General features: G+C 42.9%; 1 pseudogene; it reads left to right on the top strand.

Annotated features, from left to right (window-relative positions):
- The first annotated feature begins 14,765 nt into the window (after positions 1 to 14,765).
- Positions 14,766 to 14,920, top strand: LOC148542549 (U2 spliceosomal RNA; annotated as a pseudogene).
- Positions 14,921 to 22,730: the final 7,810 nt, after the last annotated feature.

Here is a 22,730-nt window from a genome sequence, read left to right as displayed (position 1 = left end):
GGAACAACCCTTCCTTCCCACCAGGCCTCTCACCTATCATGGCATCTACCTGGACCAGGGCGGGTATTACCCGCCTTCGTCATATTATAGGACAATTCGCCCCTCAAACGTTTAATGATATTCAGGAAAAACACATGATTCCCAACTCGTTACACTATCAATACTTACAAATTCGCCACTTCATCACCTCCTTATTTTCCACTACCTCGCCCCGAAATCCTTCTCCTATAGAAAGATACTGCATTCACCGATCCACTGACAAGGGTACTATATCTTTTCTTTACCATTCTATATTGGCACCGGAATCCCCCTTAGCCTTGACACACGAGCTGGCATGGGAGTCAGATTTGGGACACCCATTGGGCGATGACACCTGGGAGACAATACATCTTACTATTTCTAAATGTTCCATCAGTGTAGCAATCAAAGAAAATTCATATAAAGTTCTCACAAGATGGTATTTAGTCCCAGAACGCCTCCATCATATGTATCCCAACACCTCTAACCTGTGCTGGAGACAGTGTGGTCATGTCGGCACATTTTTTCACATTTGGTGGTCGTGCCCAAGGATAGTCCCATTCTGGAATATGGTTTGCTCCCTCATATCATCTGCTGTCACCCTACCTATCTCTCTTTCCCCCGCTAACATCTTACTTTGTCTCCCGTTGGATCAGGTTTCCAAAGACACTAATAAATTAATTCTCCACATCTCCTGTGCGGCTAAGTATCAACTAGCACGCAACTGGAAAAAAAATAATACCCCAACTAAACAAGAACTTTTAAATAGAATCTGGTTTGTTTCTAAAATGGAGTATACTACCAGCCTCTTGAATAACTCAGTGCAGAAATTCCATTCAATTTGGTCACCCTGGTACTCCTCTCAAGCAACTCCTCTTCCAGGTCTTTCATGAATCGTATCCTCTATATCTATTCTCGATGTTTTCATTTATTTATTTATTTAATATCTATTTATTTTTTCTTGCATTACCCCGACTCGCCTACACACTCCCCCCCCCTCGTCCTTTTTTAATTTTTTTTTTAGACTTTCCCTTCGTCCCAAATATCCTTCACCTGAATTTAAATTTTTACTTTCTTACCATATTCTACCGATGTTGTTATAACTACTTAAGATAATATTTTTTTTTCAATCTCAAATTAGTTGAAGAACTTCTTCTATTATAACATTACCGGTGTATTTTTTTCTATATGATTATGTGTATATGTATGTATATATATATGTGTATATATATATATATATATTGTTTTCGAAGAATATATTTACTGTGACACCAAATTGTACTGTTGTTTACCTTTAATTCTAATAAACGATTTAAAAAATAAAAAATAAAGGGGCAGATATCTTGTGTTGGCAAGAATGTGGGATATCAAAGCCAATACAAAAAGATGAATGGGCTAAGAGTGATTGTATTTGGTCAGGGTCTGTTGAAAATAAAAATAATGGTGTAGGAACATTGATAAATAATAGGGAGGTGGTTATAGATAGTTACACTGTGGTAGAAGGAGGTAGATGAATTTCAAGTGTTTTGGTGTATAAAGGGTGGAAATTTAGGGTGATGTGTGTGTATATACGTATGCATGTAAAAAAGAGAGGAAAAAGTTATTTGAAAATATGAAGTTGTATATGCCTGGAAGAATTCCCATAATTTTGGCAAGTGATTTTAATTGTATAATTGAAAAAACTGGGAGAATGGTTGGTGGAATGGGAGGAATTTATGTAACCGGTAATATATTGAAAAATTATTATGGATATCTTCTTCTTCAGGTTCAATAGGGTCCACAGAAATTACCTTGGGATGTAGCTGGAGTGATCCAGGCACCAGTTAACAAGCTTTAGCTCCCAGGATACACTGGGTCCTCCTCCACAATTCCCCGCCCCTGGCTACAGGAAGTCCGTTTTTGCCGTTTGGTGCAGGAGCACCATGTGGTCAGTGGGACTGCAGGAGCAGTTATTTTTTTTTCTCTTTTTTTCTCTGAGTGGTAGCACGTGACGGAGGGGAGACCTGAAGCAGCTTAGCATCTATATAGATGCTCGTGCCACACTTTGTCTTCCTCTGCTGGGCCGCAACTCTAGCGTCAGGCTAGTACTTTCGGCGGCCCTAACCAGCCCAGTACTGCAACCAGAAAACATTGGGGACGGCAGGTAAGGGGTTCCCTGCGGCCGCTGACGGGGGGACCAGGCGTGGCAGTCCGTGCCTCCGGTGATAGGAGATCGGCCGGAGGACGCTGTTGTGCAGAGCCATGAGGAAACTGTCTCTGGCACTAGACCACCAGGACATGAGGGATCCTGACAGGACCTGGATACTGGTACAGTCATAAGACTTCCCGCCTCCTGGTTTCTCCTCCCAGCCTCCCTCTATATGTCAGGCAGAGACCACTCCAGGGGCTGGCTGGCTGGCTGGCAACTTTTAGCCTGGGGGGCAAATGCATGCAGGCGGCCCTGGCAGAGGAGTAGCGTGTAGCCAGGGTGCCCAAAAGAATGTGCGTGCTACGGTGCCCCCCCCCTCAGGGGAGGACACCCTTATGCAGACCTCGAGTAGTGCCCCCAGTAGTAATCCCCCTATGCAGTGCCCCTTGTGCCCCCAGTAGTAAGCCCCTTATATAGTGCCCCCAGTAGTGGTAACCCTTATGCAGTGCCCCTTAAATAGTGGCCCCAGTTGTAGTCTTCCCCCTATGCAGTACCCCCACTATTGCCCTTTATATAGAGCCCCCAGCAGTGGTCCCTCGATGCAGTGCCCCCAGTCCCCTCCCCCCTATGTAGTGCCCCTAGTAGTAGCCCCCCCCTTGTAGTGCCCCCAGTAGTAGTCCCTCCCTTGTAGTGCCCCCAGTAGTATTAGTCCCCCCCTTGTAGTGCCCCCAGAAGTAGTAGTCCCCCCCCTTGTAGTGCCCCCAGTAGTATTAGTCCCCCCCTTGTAGTGCCCCCAGTAGTAGTAGTCCCCCCCTTGTAGTGCCCCCAGTAGTAGTCCCCCCCTTGTAGTGCCCCCAGTAGTAGTAGTCCCCCCCTTGTAGCACCCCCAGTAGTAGTAGTCCCTCCCTTTGTAGTGCCCCAGTAGTAGTAGTCCCCCCCTTTGTAGTGCCCCCAGTAGTGGTCACCTCCTTATAGTGCCAGACCCCACGCAGTAGACACACATATTATAAAAAAAAAAACACTTACCTGACACCCGCTCCTGGTCCCACCACCGAGATCAGCTCCTCCGTCCGCCGCTTTGCATTATGGGAGTGACGCGTCACTCCCATTACCCACTGCGGGAGCCGGAAGATGTCCGGCTCTGGCAGTGGGAGCAGCAGCCGATGAGAGTCTGTCTGACTCTCATCAGCTGCTAAAGCAAACACGCAGCTGCCGGCTCCGGCGGCTGTGTGTTTGTGTTGTGTAGCGCTGACCGAACTCCGTCCGGTCAGCGCTACACACGCGATGCAGTCTTTGTCACAGTGACACAGACTGTCCGTGGCCCGCATGACGCTGCGGCCCGGGGGGCACATGGCACCCTGCCCCCCGGCCCAGCCCGCCACTGGACCACTCCCAGGTGCTCTCGGTGGCTAGGTTCTCAGGAGGCTGGCTCAGTCTCCCTGTATACCTTTCTACGGTGTTCAGGTTATACAGAGCTCAATATACTACCAGGCCTGTGCTGGTGTCATGTATGGCTATATGGTAGTGGCTAAAAGAGCTTGGTGCATATGGTTATAATATATATATATATATCAAAGTATGTATCTATATGCATTGCATGTGACTATTTTGAAATCTGCTGTGTGTTATGCTGCCTTTATCTGAATAACTGACAGTCATAATCTATCACTGTTTCCCCTCATTTAACCCTCTGTGGCAGGTGTATATTGGTTATGAAACATTGACACATTTGTACACACACTTCGCACATCAATAGAGATATTATTATGTCCAAAGAAGCTGAAAGACAGGTGGCTGAGGCTCCTGTGCTGGTATCATGTATGGCCTGTAGGGTTGTCCCCACAGGATTTCATACAGGATGGGTTATGTGGCCGCTCTGTAAAGGAATCTCCACATCAGTCAAATTTACCAGCTTCTGGGCAGGAAACACCCCCCCGGGCTTTCTTTTCCCAGATGAAACAGGTTGTGGAGAGATTGGCAGCCCCTGGGCCAGCTGCAATGATGGGGCCCTCTCAGCATTTGCAACCTGCTATGTTTTTCCCCCCGATGCATCTGTCCTGGTTGGACATATATGCTAATTCAAGTGAGAATTTGGCTTCGTCGTTAGCAGCTTTTCAGCAGCCTAAACAAACGATTAGGCTGGTACAGCCAAAGTCCAGAAGGAGGTCGGCTTCACACACCATTCAGCCTTCAGATTCTGGTACATCTTCTGACGATGGGGGGATACACAGGGTTCCTCTCAGGAATCACTCTCAGGTGAGGAAGACCGTTTTCCAGCTCCAGGGTTCAAACGCCAGAGGGTTATAAAACCTGAGTTTCCCAAGTCTGAGCACCTTTCGGATCTAATGGGGGAAGCATGGAAATTGCCAGATAGGAAGTTCCATATTACAAGGAAGGTGGAAGCCTTATACCCCTTTCCAGTGGATCAATGCACTAAATCGGAGGTTCCTCCGTCAGTGGATGTACATGTGGCACATCTAGTCCAGAGTGCCACATTGCCTATACCTCCTGCTTCCTTGCTTAATTGTCCCACAGATAGGAAACTTGAAGCTTGTCTTAATGCAATATTTTCTCTGTTGGGTGCGGTCACCCGACCAGCCATGGCTACAGCTTGGTTCTCTAAGGCCATTGAGGAATGGATGAAGACACTGGAAATTTCTCTTCCAGAAGCTTCCAGGGAACAGCTGACAACCATCTCTTATGTTAAGAAAACAGCATCCTACTTGGGAGAGGCAGCTTTAGATGCGGGGATATTATCCTCCAAAGCATCAGCAGTTTCAGTGGTAGCTCGGAGAGCCCTCTTGCTGAGGAATTGGAAGGCAGATACAGGGTCCAAGAGAGCTCTGGAATCCCTTCCATTCTCAGGGGGCATTTTGTTTGGCACAGAGTTGGACAAGATTGTGGCAGCCTCTAAAACGGCTGGTCTACGTTCGGCATCCACTGCTAAACCTAAGCGGTCAGCCTTTTGGTCCTTTTGCTGCAAGGAAAAGCAAGAGGTTAGTCTTCCGCAAGAGATAATGCATATAGGAAGCCACAGTCTCGGAAGTCCTGGCCAAACAGACGTCCGGCTGTCAGGTCAGACGTCAAGCCTGCAGTTTGAAGGGACAGGCCTCCCTCTTGGGGATCCCAGGGTGGGAGGCCAACTTCTTCAGTATTCAGATGCCTGGGTTCGGGAGGTGGTCTCCCAGGGGTACGCCCTTACCTTCTGAAGAAGTTCCCCACAAAGGTTTTTCAGCACAACTCTGGCAGTGGGTTCTGCGAAAGCCTTGGTCCTCCAGCAGGCTATATACTCCCTTCTGGTATCGAGGGTTATAATCCTGGTTCCAGTGAATCAACGGTGAAAGGGATATTACTCCAACCTCTTTTTGATTCAGAAACCCAATGGGTCTCACAGGCGTATTCTAAACCTAAAAGGTCTCAACATGTTTATCAGGGTGCCCAGTTTTGCATGGCAACTCTGAGGTCGAATGTGTTGGCCATGGAACCAGAGGATTTCATGGTATCCTTGGATATCCAAGATGCATACCTTCGTGTGCCAATTGCACAATCCCACCAGCAATTCCTGTGGTTTGCAGTCTTACAGGAGCATTTCCAATTTCAGGCACTGCCTTTTGGATTATCAACGGCTCCTTGGGTGTTTACCACGGTCATGGCAGTAATAACGGCCTGCATCAGGGAATCAGAATTCTGCCATATCTGGATGACCTGCTGATATTGGCTCAGTCATCACAAGAGTTGCAGCGTCATCTCAGACTGACAGTAGCGTGTCTACATAGACATGGGTGAATTGTAAATTGGAAAAAGTCATCGCTTCTTCCAGTACAGCATATGGTGCATCTAGGGGCAAGATACGCAGGCTTCTTCTCAGCCGATCAGTATCAATCCATGCAGCAATGCAAGTCCTAGGTTCCATGGTGTCGGCTTTCAACATGGTGGAGTACGTCCAGTTCCACTCCAGACCATTGTAGAGGTTAATCCTCTCTCACTGGAGAGGGGAGTACCACCTAATAAAGGCACAATCAGTCTCTAGCCAGAGGTGCGATTGTCCCTGTCTTGGTGGTTGCAGATGGGTCGTCTTAACAAAGGTCACCCATTCTGTATTCCAGACTGGGTTTTCTTCACAACCGATACCAGCCCCCGAGGATGGGGTGCAGTGACAGGTCCGTCACACTTTTCAAGGAAAGTGGTCGGCAAGAGAAAGTCTTCTGTCTATAAATGTCCTAGAACTAAGGGCAGTATTCAGAGCGCTGGTTCAGGCTCAGGAAATAATAAAGGGCAGGCCTGTCCAGGTACAATCGGACAACACCACCACAGTAGCCTTGCTAAACCATCAGGGAGGCACGTGGATCCAGGCTGCCATGTCGGAAGTGTCAAACATTCTGGTTTGGGCAGAATGCCACCTCCCGGCAACATCGTCAGTGTTCATACCAGGAGTCCTAAATTTGGAAGCGGACTTCCTAAGTCGGCAAGATATACATGCTGGAGAATGGGCTCTTCATCCTCAGGTATTTCAGAACCTAGTGGACAGATTGGGTCTTCCATAGGTAGACCTCAAGACCTCAAGGCACAACCACATGGTTCCCAAGTATGGGTCCAGGACCAGGGATCTTGCGGCTGAATTTGTGGACGCTCTGGCAGTAAGGTGGAATTTAAGACTGGTGTATCTGTTTCCTCCATTTTCCCTTCTTCCCAGGGTCATCAGGAAGGTCAAGCAGGAAAGCAGTACAGTAATACTGGTAGCTCCTACTTGGCCCAGATGCCATTGGTTCACCGAGCTGCAGAGTCTCTCCATAGATACTCTGTTGCCTCTTCCTCCAAGGCAGAACCTGTTAATACAGCGTCCCTGCCTGTTTCCGGACCTTACTCGGCAGTCTTTGACAGCATGGCTCTTGAGGCTTCCATCTTAAAGAAAAAGGTTTTTCCGATTCTGTAATACAGACAATGTTGAGGGCACAGAAACCTTCCTCTGTCCGCATTTATTACAGAATTTGGCACTCATATTTTCAGTGGTGTGAACTGAGGAAGTATGACTAAGGTATTTAGGGTCTCGTGAGTGCTTTCTTTTCTTCAGGCCAGGTTGGAAAGAGGTCTCCGTCTGGCTACTCTGAGGGTGCAGGCCTCGGCACTGTCGGTTTGCTTTCAGAGAGGGGTTGCCACCTTGTCTGATGTAAGAATATTTTTTTCAGTGTGTTCTAAGGGTTCAGCCTCCCTTTGTTCTCCCGGCAGCCCCGTGGGATTTGACATTGGTACTCAGGGCTTTACAGGCTCCTGTATTTGAACCCCTGAAATTAGTAGACCTGAAGATATTGACAGCGAAGACAGTTTTTCTTCGAGCTTAGCTTCAGCCCGCAGGGTCTTTGATTTAGCAGCCTTATATTTTCACTCTCCTTTTTTAATATTTCATAAGGATAGAGCTGTTCTTCATATCAGGGAATGGCTACCAACCTAAGGTGGTATCTCAGTTTCATGAATGAAGAAATTGTGGTTCCGGCTTTGCAAGCTTCTGGCCTTTCGGCTGGTGAGGCATCATTGGATGTTGTGCGGGCTCTACATATCTATGTAGACCGCACTAGCTCCATTAGAAAGACAGATTCTTTATTTGTATTGCATGGTTGTCATAAGCGAGGCTGGCCAGCTAATAAACAGACTTTTGCCAGATGGTTGCGTATGACAATTTCTAAAGCTGACACACAAGCTGATCTTGTTGTTCTAGACATGGTTACAGCACATTCTATGAGATCTGTGGGACCATTGTAAACGGTGCGACAGGGTGCCTCTGCTGAACAGATTTGCAAGGCAGCCACGTGGTCTTCCGTTAACACCTTTGTCACATTTTATGCGTTTGACACATTTGCCTCTCACGATGCTTCCTATGGGCATAGCATTCTCCTTACTACTGAGACACAGGAGCGTCCCCACCCCTAGGAGGAACTACTTTGGTACATCCCAAAGTAATTTCTGTGGACCCTATGGAACCCGAAAAAGAAAATAGTTATGGTATAACAAACAAAACCTTTGTTAACTCTTTTTCTTCAAGGTCCATAGGGTCCACAGAGCACCCACCCTAACCACCTGTCGTTGTTGGGAAATTATTTTTTGTTGTATTTCTATGATTTCCTATTCTTACAGAGTGTGTGTGTGGAATGCATGTACTTCCTTCCTTTTCAATTTTTCTTTCCTGCTCCTGCTTGATAATAAACTGACTTCCTGTAGCCAGGGGCGGGGTATGTATGGAGGAGGACCCAGTGCATCCTGGCAGCTAAAGCTTGTTGACTGTTTGGTGCCTGGATCACTCCAGCTATATCCCAAGGTAATTTCTGTGGACCCTATGAACCTTGAAGAAAAAGAGTTAACAAAAGGTATGTTATACCATAACTCTTATAGACGTGGCTGTGGAATGTATGGGGAGACTACCACTGCCAACTTCTAAAACAGGCAGAGGGTGTGTGACATCTCGGATTGACTATATGTTTGTTTCAAGGAAGATTGCATGTATGAAGATGAAAGTAGGTCAAAATACCTGCACAGATTAAGAATCTAATTGGTCCTTCCCTATTGTGTTGATATAATTAAAATTTTCACAGTAGGGAGGTGCACCCAGGAATAATAGATACAAATATACACAAAAGAAAAGTATTACTATGTGGGGACCTCGTGAACTTCAATATAAGTAATCAGTAAGTTTAGTAATGTTATAATATTTAAAATATAACTTTTAATAATTTATTCTTCTTAAAAAATTGCCAACGAAACATAAAACATCAAATTAATAAAAAACAAAATTGAAGGTGAAAATACAAATATTTATCAATGCTCTCAAAACTCCTGCATTATCATTATTCTCTCATTAGTTAACATAAGGTTCAGAGTATGATGTATCACATTTCTGGGTAGCTAAGAGTGTAAGCACAGACCTAAACCTTAATACTCCTCACATTAATGGTAAGAAGGAAAAAGACACCATTAGTTGGGGAAAAAAAAGAAAAGGTTAGGTTACAGTACAATCAGATGCTGCCCCCGTCAGGCAGTGCTTTATTTGACTCGGCTGCTGGGGCGCCTTGTTGGGGTGGCCCCATGTAGCTCTCTATTAGCTGGTCGATCAGATGGGTGGTGTTGGGGTCAGGTTCTCCATCTTCCCCAAAGTGTTCCACTATGTCTTCCATTTCCTCTGCCATTGGGGGTGGTCTTGGGTCAGCTCAACTGCCAGTTTCTTGGAAGGATTCAAAGTCGGCAGCTGGGCTCGCTAACTCCTTTCTTTTCCTCTTTGTCTGTGTTGCACCTGCAGTGGACGTAAGGGAGGGGAACTCTTCCGTGGAGAGGAGAGGTACAGAGAGGGTGGGGGGGGAACAGAATGGGGCAGTGAGTGGGGGGGGTGAGGGTGGAGGGGTCATGCCAGCTGTGGTAAAGGGGGTTGCTGTCACAGTGGGAGGAGGAGGGGGGGAGGGTTTGGGCGTTTTCTTACCCTCCTGATGCCTCTACCTTTTCCTGATACTGGTTTAAAAAAAAAAAGCTTTCACTTTCTATCCTCTTAAACAAAAAAACTTTTCCAATCATCATACTGGTTTTGCTATTTTTTTTTAACCCATATTGTGCCAACTACATAGGGTCATTAATTAATATACATATTAATATGATATTAATATTGCACACTTGTTGTCCACAATAGTTAGCCTGAATAAAGGACTCATTATGAGGTTTATTATATATAGTGACAGTATATATGGGCCGGCGAGGTGAGTAAGTCTGCAGGGGTCTCCATTCTTATTAGGGGGAGCCTTTTCACGCTGGATTCTGTTCAGATTTTCTGCGGCAGATTGCTTATCGTAGACGGCTCCTGGGCAGGTGAGCCTATAAGGCTAATTGCGCGTATGCACCGCCTGGTAAGAATGAGCGCTTGGAACTTTTCCAAACTCTGCGACTGCAGCTTGCAATGAGGGCAGTAGTGATGGCCGGAGACTTCAAATGCCCCATGGAGGAGGATGGCCACATTACTTGCAACTCTGCTAAGCTGGATGTGACATCTAAACTGCTCAAAGAGATGGTAACCGAAGCATCTCTGCGGGAGGTGGTGGGCTCCAGGTTGGACTGGCTCCATGAACTACACGTGGAGTCGCCCCGATGGCTCTGTGCATTCCCGCAATTACTTTGTGTTTTTACCTCTAGAGCAGTAAAGCAGAATAGTCATGCATGTTCCCTGCTTCTTCACTGACCACAGGGCCATTATCTTCCAAGGAACCCTGGGCATCGGATTCCCTACCAGCCCAGGCTCTTGTAAGCTGAATTGCGCACTACTGAAAAAGGAGGAGGTGCTGGTGGAACTGAAGAATGCCTACATCACATGGAAAAATTACAAATGTTATTTTGAATGTATGAGTGACTGGTGGGAATATGCTAAGGCTAACATCCGCAGCTTCTTCCAGGTCAAAGGTAGACAACAGGCATGTGACTGAAAGAGGAACTTCAGGAGACTGCAAAAACAACTGCAATCCTTGCAAGACCTCCAACAGTGCGGCTGGGACATGAGAGGCGACCGGGAGACCAAAAAGGACCTGAAAAGACACTCTGAGGAGGAATCCTGATGCATCGTTTTCCGTTCCAAGGTGGCGTACCTGGAGAAGACTGAAAAATTGAACACTTTATTTTTCAAGAAACTCCACTCTGGCCCCTGACTGAGCTGCGAGATTAGACTGGTAACCCTAGGCAGGAGAAAGAGGGCATCATGAGTCATTACAGACTACTACAGCACCCTCTACTCCCCGAAGATGACAGACAGCGATGCGGCTGATAAGTTCCTGTCAGGTATTACTAATACTATTAACCCTGCAGGCAAAGCAGCCCTGGACGCTCCCCTGGCATTGGGAGAGTTGCACTCTGCCGCTAAATCCTTTAGGCAAGGTAGGACCCCGGGCAGTGCTGGCTTTCCAGCAGAGCTCTATGTAGCGCTGTGGGACATCACTGGCCCGGACCTGCTCGAGTTGTATGAGGAGATGGTGGTGGAGGGCAAAATGCCCCCTTCACTGAGGGAGCAACTGATCATGATCCTGTATAAGTGCAAGGGAGAGAGATGCGAGCTAGAAAACTGGAGGCTCATCTCTCTCCTGAATGTGGACTACAAAATCCTTGCCATGGTAAAAGCCAACCCAGCTACAGGCAGTGATCGGACAGATCATGCACCCAGATCACCTGTGGCATCTCAGACCACAGGATTGCAGACAGCCTTGCCCTTCTCAGAGACGGTCCACTACATCAATGACCGGAACGTGCATGCGGCCCTGGTCAACCTTGACCAGGTAAAGGCCTTTGACTTTGTCTCACATGACTTGATGGGTAAGGTCCTGCAGAGGTTTGGGCTTGGCAAAATGTTTTCTGCATATGTTAACATGATGAACCTTGATATCCACAGCTCGGTGCTAGTGAACGGCTGAAAGACTGACCCTTTTCCGGTACTCTCCGGAGTCAGACAGGGCTGCCCTCTCTCACCTCTTTTTTTGTGTTATAGAGCTCCTGGCTGTAAGCATCAGAGGGATTACTGCACAGGGTCCTGATCGACGAGAGGCCAAGTGTTGTTCCCTGTACATGTCACTGTTTTCTGCGCAGACCAGAGCTTGGTGAAAGCACTCGTCCAAACCTGCGAGAACTTTGGCAGAGCTTCGGGGGCTAAAGTCAACTGCAGGAAGTCAGAAGCTATGCCATCCTCTGTACTATACCCCTTTGCTGTCAATTTGGACTTCATGGGAGTTTGGTTTGGTGGCGAAGGAGCGGCAACAAAACTTTGGACTGTGGAGCCTCCGACACCTCACCATCGAAGGGAAAACATTTGTGTTGCGCAATGAGATCCTCCCCATCCTGCAGTACACAGTGCAGGCCTGGCCACCTCTGGCTGCGGTCTGCAGGGCCATCACAAGGGCACTGTTTCACTTCATCTGGGGCTCCAAGATGGACAGAGTTAAGAGGTCAGTTATGTACAAGAAACCCCCCAACGGAGGGAAGGGTATTCCAGATATCCCCACCATGCTGTGGCTCTTCTTTGTGTGTAACTGGAAAGCGTTAAACCGGACTTATGGAAATCAAATACTATTTACAAGCTCATCAGAGCAAAGGACACGATGGAGCCTATTCCAGGGCTCCCTTCAGGAACCGCCAAGCAGGTTTGGGAACATGTGGCCTCTGAAAGGCTCACAAACAGACACAAAGACATGTCATGTGGGCCATCCAAGGGAGGATGCCCCTCAGGTCATTCATGCATTCCCGTAACCTGTGCAGGTACAGACATTGGCCCTGGTGCATCACACATCAGGAAACATCTATGCACTTGTTTTGGGACTGTACCTATGCACCGCTGTTGGAACTTAAAGACTGCGTGCCAAGGATAAACCTTGCATACCACTCAGTACTTTATGGGCTATTTCCTGGCACCCACACTTATGGAACAATCCAGGAGGCCTGGTGCCTCATGAACTGTGTTAAGGATGCTTTGTGGCTTGCCAGGAACTGGCTCATTCTGAGGAGGGAGAGGATGTCTATCCAGGACTGTCGAAAGTTGATTCACAGCCTAAGAGACTATTCCATCATGGACAGCCTGGAGGTAGGGGAGGGCTAACCCCCCTATCATCCCCTGCCCCTCTACCTATGCATTATTGTTCAACAAAGGACAGAACTTCTTCACATTGCTGGAAGTTTTGTTGTTGTACTCCTCTACCGATTGTATCTAGTGTATTTATTGTATAGTATTTAATGTATTTATTCACCGAAACCCAATGTGTCACCCAGCCAATGTGTCTGTCTAATAAAGCTTTGGGCCTGTGATTCCCACCATCACCCTCTCCCCCCACCCCATAGACCTTGCCTATTACTGTTTTGCATAGGTAACGAATGCGGGGTCCAGTGTGGGGTGCCCTACGCCATATAGAGCGTGTGCCATAGGACACTCTGCGCCATGCTTTGGGCAATGTACTGTAATGCATGCTTGGTTATGATTAATAATTTAGTGTGCATAGGCTGTGCTGTGACAGTGCACTTGTATATAATGTTTGTTTTTTGCTATCTTTAGGTCAATAAAGACTATTTTTCAATTAAAATATCTGTTCTGCGGTTGCTGCACTTGGTCTTGGCCAGAGGGCATTCGGGGGTCCTTCCTTGTAGGGGGCCATAGGGAAATGGGAAGGCGATTGTGTGCTATTCTGGACGGCATTATGATTGGAGTTAAAAATACTTTTCGTCTGGAGGTCGACCCGCAAGCCATGAAGGATGTGGATCTCAAGTTTCTGGTGGAGAAAATCCTTTTTTGGACTTGTGGCTGAAATAAAAGGTGAAGTTATGTGTCTGCAAGATTTCCCTAATGCTGGCATGTATTACATTACCTTTATTGAAGAAAAGCGCTGTTTTGATGTGTATGGGAAATTGACAATGCATCACAGGAAAAACTGAGGTAATGAAGAACTTTAAAATCACTGCACTGTTTTTTGCATCAGAAATACCTCTCTTTGTGCACCTGTATGACTCTTATACAGATCCTAACATGGTGATTGTCTTTTTAGCAAAGTATTGTTCAAGTATAGAGGATGGAGTGAGGCTGCAAAAAGTTTATGGTGTGAATAATGGAAAGATAAAGTTCATGGTAAAGTTTAAGGAAGAGGTCTGGTATTGGAGGGGTTAAAAACATCCATGCAATATTCAATATTGCAGAGAAACATGGCTTTTTGTACTATACTGTGAAGCCTGATTATTGTAGGAAATGTTTGTGTTATGGACATGTTCATAAAGACTGTCCAGAGGAAAAAAAGTGCAGGAATTGCTTGAAGACCGGTCATGATGCTGGGATGTGCCCAGAGGCCAAGAATTGTAACATTTGTGGCTGAAAAGAGCATTTGCCAAAAACGTGTCCTATTTTGTTAAGGCAGCAGGAAAAGGATGGGGGGCAGTAAAGCAGAGGCTGCAGGTACAGTTAAGAAGCCTGAGAAAAGAACTGAAAAAGATGTATCAGAGGATATTTCAGATTCTCCAGAAAGAGAAGGAAGTGATGTGGATTTTGCAGAGATATTTAAGAAAGAAGAGGTGCAGATGGAAGAGGAGATGGTGTCTAAAAAACAAAGGGACTCTGATATTTAGAAGGTAAGAGGAAAGGGAAAGAAACCAAGATTAGAGCCTATGGTGGAAAAGTCTTATGAAACTTCAGGGGCATCAGGTGATTCTGATATTTCTGAAGGGAAGAAGCAGCAGTTTTGTCAGAGAAAAGTGAAAATAATACCACATGAATGTCTTAAAGAGTTTACTATGGAAGGGTTAAAGAAAGTAGGATTTAAAGAATGGTCTGTGCAACAAGATCAGCTGGTTGTGCCTGAAAATTTTGTTCCTACAAAAGAATTTAAGATACTGTTTGAAGAAAAATGTGTTTTTGTGGAGAAACCCTGATTAATTGGGGGACTTAAAATGGCTGCCAGAGACTTTGTTTGGGGCGTGACTGGTTTTTTTGGAGGGAATTTTGTGGGTGGAGTTAATGTAAATTGTGTTTTTTGTTAGTCTCCGTAATAAAGACCAGTATGATGAATGGTGTTTAAACATGCAAGTATTAGTCCGTTATTTCTTGCATGAGTTTCTTATGGAATAGAATGTTTAATACACCACTCTGAGTAGTTTAAAAAATAAAATAAAATCCGTCTCGGGGCTACATGTTAAATGGATTTTTAGAACAGGGAGATTGAAGAATATAGCTTGCTCTGTCCACTCCATGCATTGATCTGGTATTGCATTACTTCCAGGACTGGTGCACCTATCATATTCTGTCATTTAAAAATAGAATTGATCGGTTTAACTGTTTCGTATGACTTTCTTTCTTTTGTCCAGATGTAACAAACTACTGTTTTGTCAGTGTCTGCACGTTATGCAATCAAATGTGAATACCACCTGCTGCTGCACCACTCACCTGCCTGCACTTATTAACACTTCATTTGGTTCATGTAAGTAACCACTTACAATAAACAAGATCTGTTTCTTTGGTGTTGTCTGGTGCCTTGGTCTCCATTTAGGCATATTTCTGCGGCTGAACTCAAAATACACTGTATGTGTCACCTGTGGAGATGCAGAGAAATTGGTAAATTAATTGGATAATGAACGTATACTATGGTTTGAGCCCTGATCCACCCACACATTAGGTTTTTTTCCCTCCTCCTTTGCATCTCTTTCACTTTTTGCACCATTGCAATGTCAACCACTTGGATAGATTGAACTTTTGCTGTCCTGAATTGCCCATCTTTTCATTCGGACAACTTGGATATTTTGCAAACTTTGTCTCCATATAGAAATTTGGCAGAGTATGTTCACGTGAATCATTTGAAAATTGCAGTCAATAATTTGTTTTGTTAGGGGCTTGAATTTGCCTATTTCAGCGTCATGTGATCATCAGGAAGCATTCTTTTTCCCCATTTGCAAGGACAATCAATGGTATAAAGCATCTCATGGTCTGTGTCTCCCTCCAATGGACCTCAGCAAGCAAGTGCAATACTTGTAAACATCAGAACACAATGACATCAGAGTAGAATGTTAGTTGTTTGAAAATTAGAATGAGAATGTATCAACATTCTGTGTTCTGACTGTCAACATTCTGTTGCTCTTGATGATCAATGGCAGCTCTTCCTGAACATTCCGTAGACACGGAACATTCTGAGAAAGATTTCTTAGCATTTCAATGAAGGTTTCACACTGTCTAATTACCTGCAGGGACATGGCACGAAGAAAGGAAGACCGAAAGCCGTCTTGTGGGTGTGGCAGAGGCTTGCAGGAGGCGGTGCCAATGCAAATCATGCAGCTAGCAAGAGAGTATGGGAAATAAAACCAGAGTGCGTCTGCTTGTAACTAACCTATGCTAAAAGAAAGTGGTGCAAAAAAAAAAAATCTGGGCCTTGCTGTGGGTCAGTCAATGCAGTAGCTGGAAGCACCTTGGACAGGACAGCAAGCAACAGGAGGAAGGCCGGCCGCTCATTAGAGTTATTTATTGGGTACTGTAGCATTATTCTTGATTGTGAGAGTTTGGTCTTAACAAAGCACATTTTTTCCTGCGCCTTAATGGGTTATCGCTTCTCAGCCTTTAGGCTGCGATGAAGGTCATGGTTGAGAGGCACTCTGGTTCCTTTGCAGGGGCCAGGGGTAATCCAGTGGTAATATTGCCGTCTTGGAATCTTGTGAGTGATCCATCAAAATAAGGTTGCACATACTTTCTCTCACCTTTCCTCCTTTCCCTTCCTTTCCTTTGGTGGAAAGGAAACCCCTGATTGGGTGGTCAAGGTAGATGTGTTTTAATTTTTGTATTTTGCTGTGTTAGATTTAGCAGATGATTTGATTAACATAGATCAGTTTCTATTGATATTTTTAATTTGAAATATTAAGATTTTTTTGTGTCAGATAAATAATTAGTTTTTTGTTGTTATCAAGTAATTATATAGGGGTTGGGGTGATAGGCATTGGTGACATAGGTGTTTTTGGACTTTCTTTATTGTCTTTTTTAAAAGGTGTGTGTAGAGAGATGTGAATCTGGTTATGTGAGTTGCATTAATATAGACAAAGGGAGAAGTCCACATGGCTAGATCTGCAGATTTCTCACAAGATAATATTGATGTGAAGGGGTTATTCTAATAACGAAGGATAGATAGCAAAGGGTAGGCTTTTAGTTACAGGTGGTGTGAAGGTGTTAATATGATAAAGGACAGGTAACACAGGGAAGGTGTTAATCTGATAATGAAGACAGGTAACACGGGGTAGGTTTTTGGGGGGTTTTCATTTTGACAGATGTGTCACAATTTTAAAGTGGAAAAAAAAAGGTTAATCGCATTTGTTTTTTTTAAGGGGCAACACTGTCTAGTATTTGTAATACATTGAAGAGTGTTTATGTAAGTGATATAGAGGGTATGAGCAAGTGATTTGAATGTGCAGAGATAGTTGACTGTAGCCTGCAATAAAGCTACAGATTACAGGGGCAGGGCCGTGTGAGGCACCTGGATGGTAATGGTTGTTTGAATGAAGGTGAAGGAATTGGTTTGGTGAAACAGTTAATGATACATGGGTAGGTTACCACAAATTGTACAGTATCCCACTAACAAACTTATACTTGGAAAGAATGTTATGTTTCTCATTGCAAGTGTAAAACTTCTTTGAGACTGGAGACAGTGTTCCCATTTCAAGGTCAGGAGATTGGCTATTTGAAAAAAAAAAAAAAAAACAGAAGGAGTTATATTTTGCAGCAGAAAAAAAAAGTCTTTTCAATATGGCATCGAGTGAGTTGCCAAGAGTTAAGCGGGTTAACCAAGTGATTTAAAAAAAATGTTTAGAGCTTGGCAGCAGAGAATGGGGAATGAAGTTAACGCAATGTGGGATCAACGGATAATAAAAAAAATTGCATATGTGATTATGATTGACAAGTATGTATGCAATTATGATAGACTTTTATGATGATGAGAGTGTGAAATTTGTTTCTAAATGGTGTGAATATATATCCAAAATGGGCACCAGAACCTTTACCAATGTTTAGCACATTTAACTGTCGGTTTAAGAAGCTTTTAAAGCAATAATTATTTTATCCAAATTGGCCAAAAATAAAGTCAAACAATTGTAATTTCTCAGTGTGGCAACAAGAAGCTACACAATGAAACCTGCAGTTCAGGATGTCAGTCAGCCAATGGCACCCTCTGCCCTCACAGCTCTTTCCTCCTCCTCTCTCCCCCTGCCATCACAGATCCTTCCCCAAAACACTCTTACCTCCTTCCTACACTAATGTTGTTTAATTCTCCTGTTGTTTCTTTATTCTGTTTTATTCGAGATTTGTACCTCAGAGACTGCTGTCTCTGTTGATGACAATGCTGATGTAATGCCTAAGTTTACTGCTATATTTATGCTTGCTTTTCCTAATCAACAATACCAAGATTTGTACTTCACAGACTATTGTCTCTGATGATGTTGATTTAATGTCTAAGCTTACTGTTATAGTTATGCTTGCTTATTCTAATCAACAATTTGTTTATGAGCATTCCCCAGAAGTGAACTGTTAAAGCAAGAGAAGATGCATAAAGACATTGACTGTGACTTAAATCTAACAAGCTTATTTGCTGATGGGCCTGATCAGAGAGCCACAGTTCAGACCAAGATAAGGTCCACAGAATCGGGAACATTCTTAGTGGTGTTCTGCAGATTATGGGCAAAGAAAAAGAAAGATGGCTATTGGTGATCAAGTCTCTCTGTATCCATTGATTGAGGCAGTTATTTTTGTTGCATTTTTATATACATTTTTTTCTAGTGAATGAGGGCTGTCAAGGTGTGGTGGCTGACAAGGACGGTGTGGAGTTATCCTAGGGGTACTGCCGGGGTCATACTGGTAGACTCCACTCCTGCTTTGAAACTCATGATCACAAGGGATAGGGTATTACCCATATTAGGAGCCATAAAAGACAAAAACTACTACTGATACTCCCAAGTATAGGTACAGATCAGAGGATGGTCATAAGACCAAGGTGAAAAATTCTTAATAGCCCATATGTAAAAATAATTAGAAGGTTTGTAAAAGAAATATATAAAAGTAACAAAATACAGTTAAATAAGGACTCATATACTGGTACTGGGTATAAGATACATTTGGTAAAGTATCAGGAAAAGAAGAGCCATTGCGGTGAGGAAAGGTGTGGAGGTTTGCCTCACAATTCCAAAATGTATATGTGAATATTGTGGTCTAAATCCAGAGAAGAGGTTTATACAATGGTGCAAAGGCAGCACCTCTTTACAAACTGACACTTCTTCCCTGGACACATATAATGAGCTCATAGGAAGAACAATAAGGTTGATTGTTTCGTATGTAGTCACCATGTCATTCAGAGAATGTTAATGTCTATCTTATTGCACTCAAATCAAACAACACTTCACTCACTATGTGGAATTCACATACTTGAACCCTATAATGTCACAGGTTGCCTATGTTTAAAATTAACAAAGTATCCAAGGTATGATCAGGACAACATCATGTGTAATATCAAAATGGTATCGGAGCTGAAGGAACTTATTTGAAAGCCAGTGTTTCTGTCTTGCAAAGAGGATTTTTCAGAACTAGACTTAATTTGGTAAAGTCTCTTTTAGAGATCATTAAATACACAAAACCTAATAAGAAAAAAATGTGAGTGCATCAATAAAGGGTAATGACAGAAGGAATGTTGAGGTACAGTAAAACATACAGTCATGCAGAATGTGACAAGCAAGAAGAAAGCGTGGATGAAAAGGGTGCCCATTGTAATGTTCCTTATGATGCTTTTTCTAACACATTGTCTAATAAACCATGACACTACCACAAGGGTTATATTATGTGTGTGGACATAGGGCTTATAAATGGTTACAGGTGAATTCTTTTGGTATAGGTCTTATAAGAACAATACTGCCTGATGCAAAGGTAATACAACAGAAAAATCTAAAAGAAACATAATAATTACTGTGTATGAACGATAAAGAATAGATATACAAATGGTATATGAAAAGTACAAACACCTCTTTACACTGTTCCAAAGTTATAAGGTTGGTTTGGGATTTGGTAACATAACATTTGGTACATATAGAATAACTGCAAATCAAAGAATGATACAGGCATTTGGAAATTTAATAAACTATATCACGGACATATACGACAGTACTTTTGGATTTGTGTTAAGAGAGCTTTAAGCAATGGAACGCCGAATTAATGCAGCACAGGTTATTTTACAGCTGCAACTTCAAGATACTGTGTTATGTTGCAAACAGTATATGGGTTAAAGTGTTCTACATACATCACACATTTTTCTGATGCTGAAGAAATATTGAAATAAAGGTTAAATTAAGTTACTCGGGTTAAAAAACAAAATAAATGTGATGGTGTGATTCCCGACAGTTGGTTCACCTGGTTGAACCCCAGTACCTGGTTCGCATGGGTTGGAAATTGGTTAAGCAATATTATGTACATGGTGGGAAGGTTAATATTTTTTGTCATGATAATGTTGTCGATTTTCTATACATTAGTGAAATGCTTCAAGAAGGTGTTCCAATGCATTAAAAAGAAATCAGACGATGCAATTTATGAGAGATATGAACTTTCTTCAGTTATGATGAATGTTCAGAGGATGGAACTGATAACACAGGTATATGTGGACGTACATATTCCTTCAGCAATTCACAAATACTGTATATGCATGCTTATATTACTTTCTTTTCTTGCACTGCAATTTAGAGTATTTATAAAAAAAATAAGAATATATATATATATATATATATTAGTTGTGCGAGTTGCAGAATGCAGCATTTATCGAATGGCCAAAATATATGTATAATTAAGCTGTCTTTAAGTAAAAGTATTGTCATTTCATTTAGATTCTGTTTTGTGTGAATTATTTCAGTACTCTTTATAACAAGGAAGGTTTGTAAGTAATCCAGAGCACATCACATTAGCAGGGAATATTAAGGATTTATTTGGAAAACAGGGAAAAGGTGCATACACACAACGATTTTGTGAATGAACGATTGTAGTAAACAATTTTCATTCATTTTTTCAAGGGAAATCGATTTTTGCATATTCCCTTACTGAAAATCGATGAGTTAGTCAGTCTGACTGAACTACAAATTACAAACGTGAATGCGCATGAATGATAATCGTTCATTGTTTTAACTCAAAGTGAACGATTTTTTCAACAATTGAACGATAATTGTTCAAAAAATCGTTGTGTGTGTATGCACCTTAAGAAATATGCTGCTTTAAGGAGAAGATATGAGCATCTGCATAAAAGATTAGTGTTCTTGAATAAAATGAGAGATGGGGGGATGGATGTAGATGAGAAGATCAAAGGAACAAAGAAAGATATTAGTATGATATTAGAAGCTAGGGGGAAAGATTATTTTCCAGGCAAACCTGGACATTATGGAGAAGGGAGAGAAATGTTCCTGATTCTTTTTTAAGAAGGCTTTTTTAGGTGATAAGGGTATTAATGTTGTTTTTGATAAGGCAGAGGTGGAAGTTAAGGGGGGAAATATGGAGAAAGCTTTTTTTGATTTTTATTAAGAGTTATACTAAAATAAATGGAGAGATGAAGGGTTAGAAGTGGAAGTTTTGGGTAGTTTGGAAAAAAAAGGTTAGTGAGGTGGATAAGGCTGGGTTAGTGAAAAATATTGATTTGGAGGAATTGAAGCATGCTGTAAGATAGTGCTGCAAATAACAAAACACTTGGGAGTAACAGTATACCAGTCGAGTTTTATTGTTTGTTTTGGGATTTGTTGGGGGAAGATTTGGTGGAAATATATAATTATATGAAGGAGAGTGGTATAGTTTGTAGTTCTATGAGAGAAGGAATTGTTGTTTTAATTTCTAAAGGGGGAGATAAGAAGGAAATTAAAATTGGAGACCAATTACTTGTTAAATTGTAACTATAAGCTATATGCAAAGGTAATGGCAAACAGATTTAAAAATGTAGTAGATCAAATGATCATGAAGGAGCAAGTTTGTGCTGTCCCTGGTCAGAGAATTACTGACAATCTTATATTATTGAGGGATATTGTTTATTTTGTCAAAGGAAGGGATTGGTCTACGGCACTTTTATCTCTTGATTTTGAGAAGGCCTTTGACAGGCTTTCCCATGTTTTTTTGTTTAAAGTGTTACTGAAAATGGGATTCCCTGCACATTTTGTGGATATTTTAAGGAGCTTGTATAAGAGGGCTCATAGTAGAGTTTTGATTAATGGTAATTTGACCAAGGAGATTAGGGTGAGATCGGGAGTGAGGCAGGGGTGCCCTTGGTCTCTGATCCTGTTTATTTGTGCATTAGAGTCATTGTTGCAGTTCATTAGGAAGGATAAGGTAGTTAGGGGGATAGAGGTTCCTGGTTGAGGTGGGAATACTTTAAAGGCTAATGCATATATGGATGATGTGGGCATTTTATGTAGGAATAAGCAATCCTTTGTCCGGGTGAAGCTGTTAGTATCATTATTTTGAGGAGCTTCGGCCTTCAAAGTTAACTGGACGAAGAGTAAGTATAAAATGTTTGGGAGGGAGGTAGAGTGCTATGATAGGGAAGTAGAGCAGGTGCAGGGTGGTATTAAGAATCTAGGGGTGAAATTTGAGAAAGATTTGAGGGGTAAGGAAAGTTGGCAGGATTTGCGTAGTAAGATAGCAATGAAGTTAGTTTTTTGGTGTTTAAGGGATTTATCCTTTTCAGGGAAAATTTTGTTATTAAGGCTATTATTTTACCTATGATACTGTATGTTGCTTTAATTTTTGCGCCCAATTATCTGACGCTTATGTTATTTTTATTCTTTTGGGGATCTAAAGTGGAAAATATGAGGAGGGAGGTATTGGGATCCCGAATGTTGAAGTATTTTGTTTTTTGAATATAATATCTAATATTTTTCATTTATTAAAAAATACTAATTTTGCTGCTGGTATGGCTGTTTTCTGCTGGCTGGATGTTTATTCGTTTAAAGTGGATGGAGAAGGATTTGAGATTTCCTGTTTCCTTTGTAACGCTAGAGTGGTATTTGGTCGTGGATAAATTTATGTAAAAATTTCAGTTAAGTCATTTGGGGGTAGAAGGTCTTAGGA

Source organism: Taudactylus pleione, unplaced genomic scaffold, assembly GCF_031769625.1.
Source record: "Taudactylus pleione unplaced genomic scaffold, aTauple2 ptg000012l, whole genome shotgun sequence".
Classification (NCBI taxonomy): Eukaryota; Metazoa; Chordata; class Amphibia; order Anura; family Myobatrachidae; genus Taudactylus; species Taudactylus pleione.
Note: the sequence above shows the minus strand (reverse complement) of the source record. Positions and strands in the feature narration are given on the sequence as shown.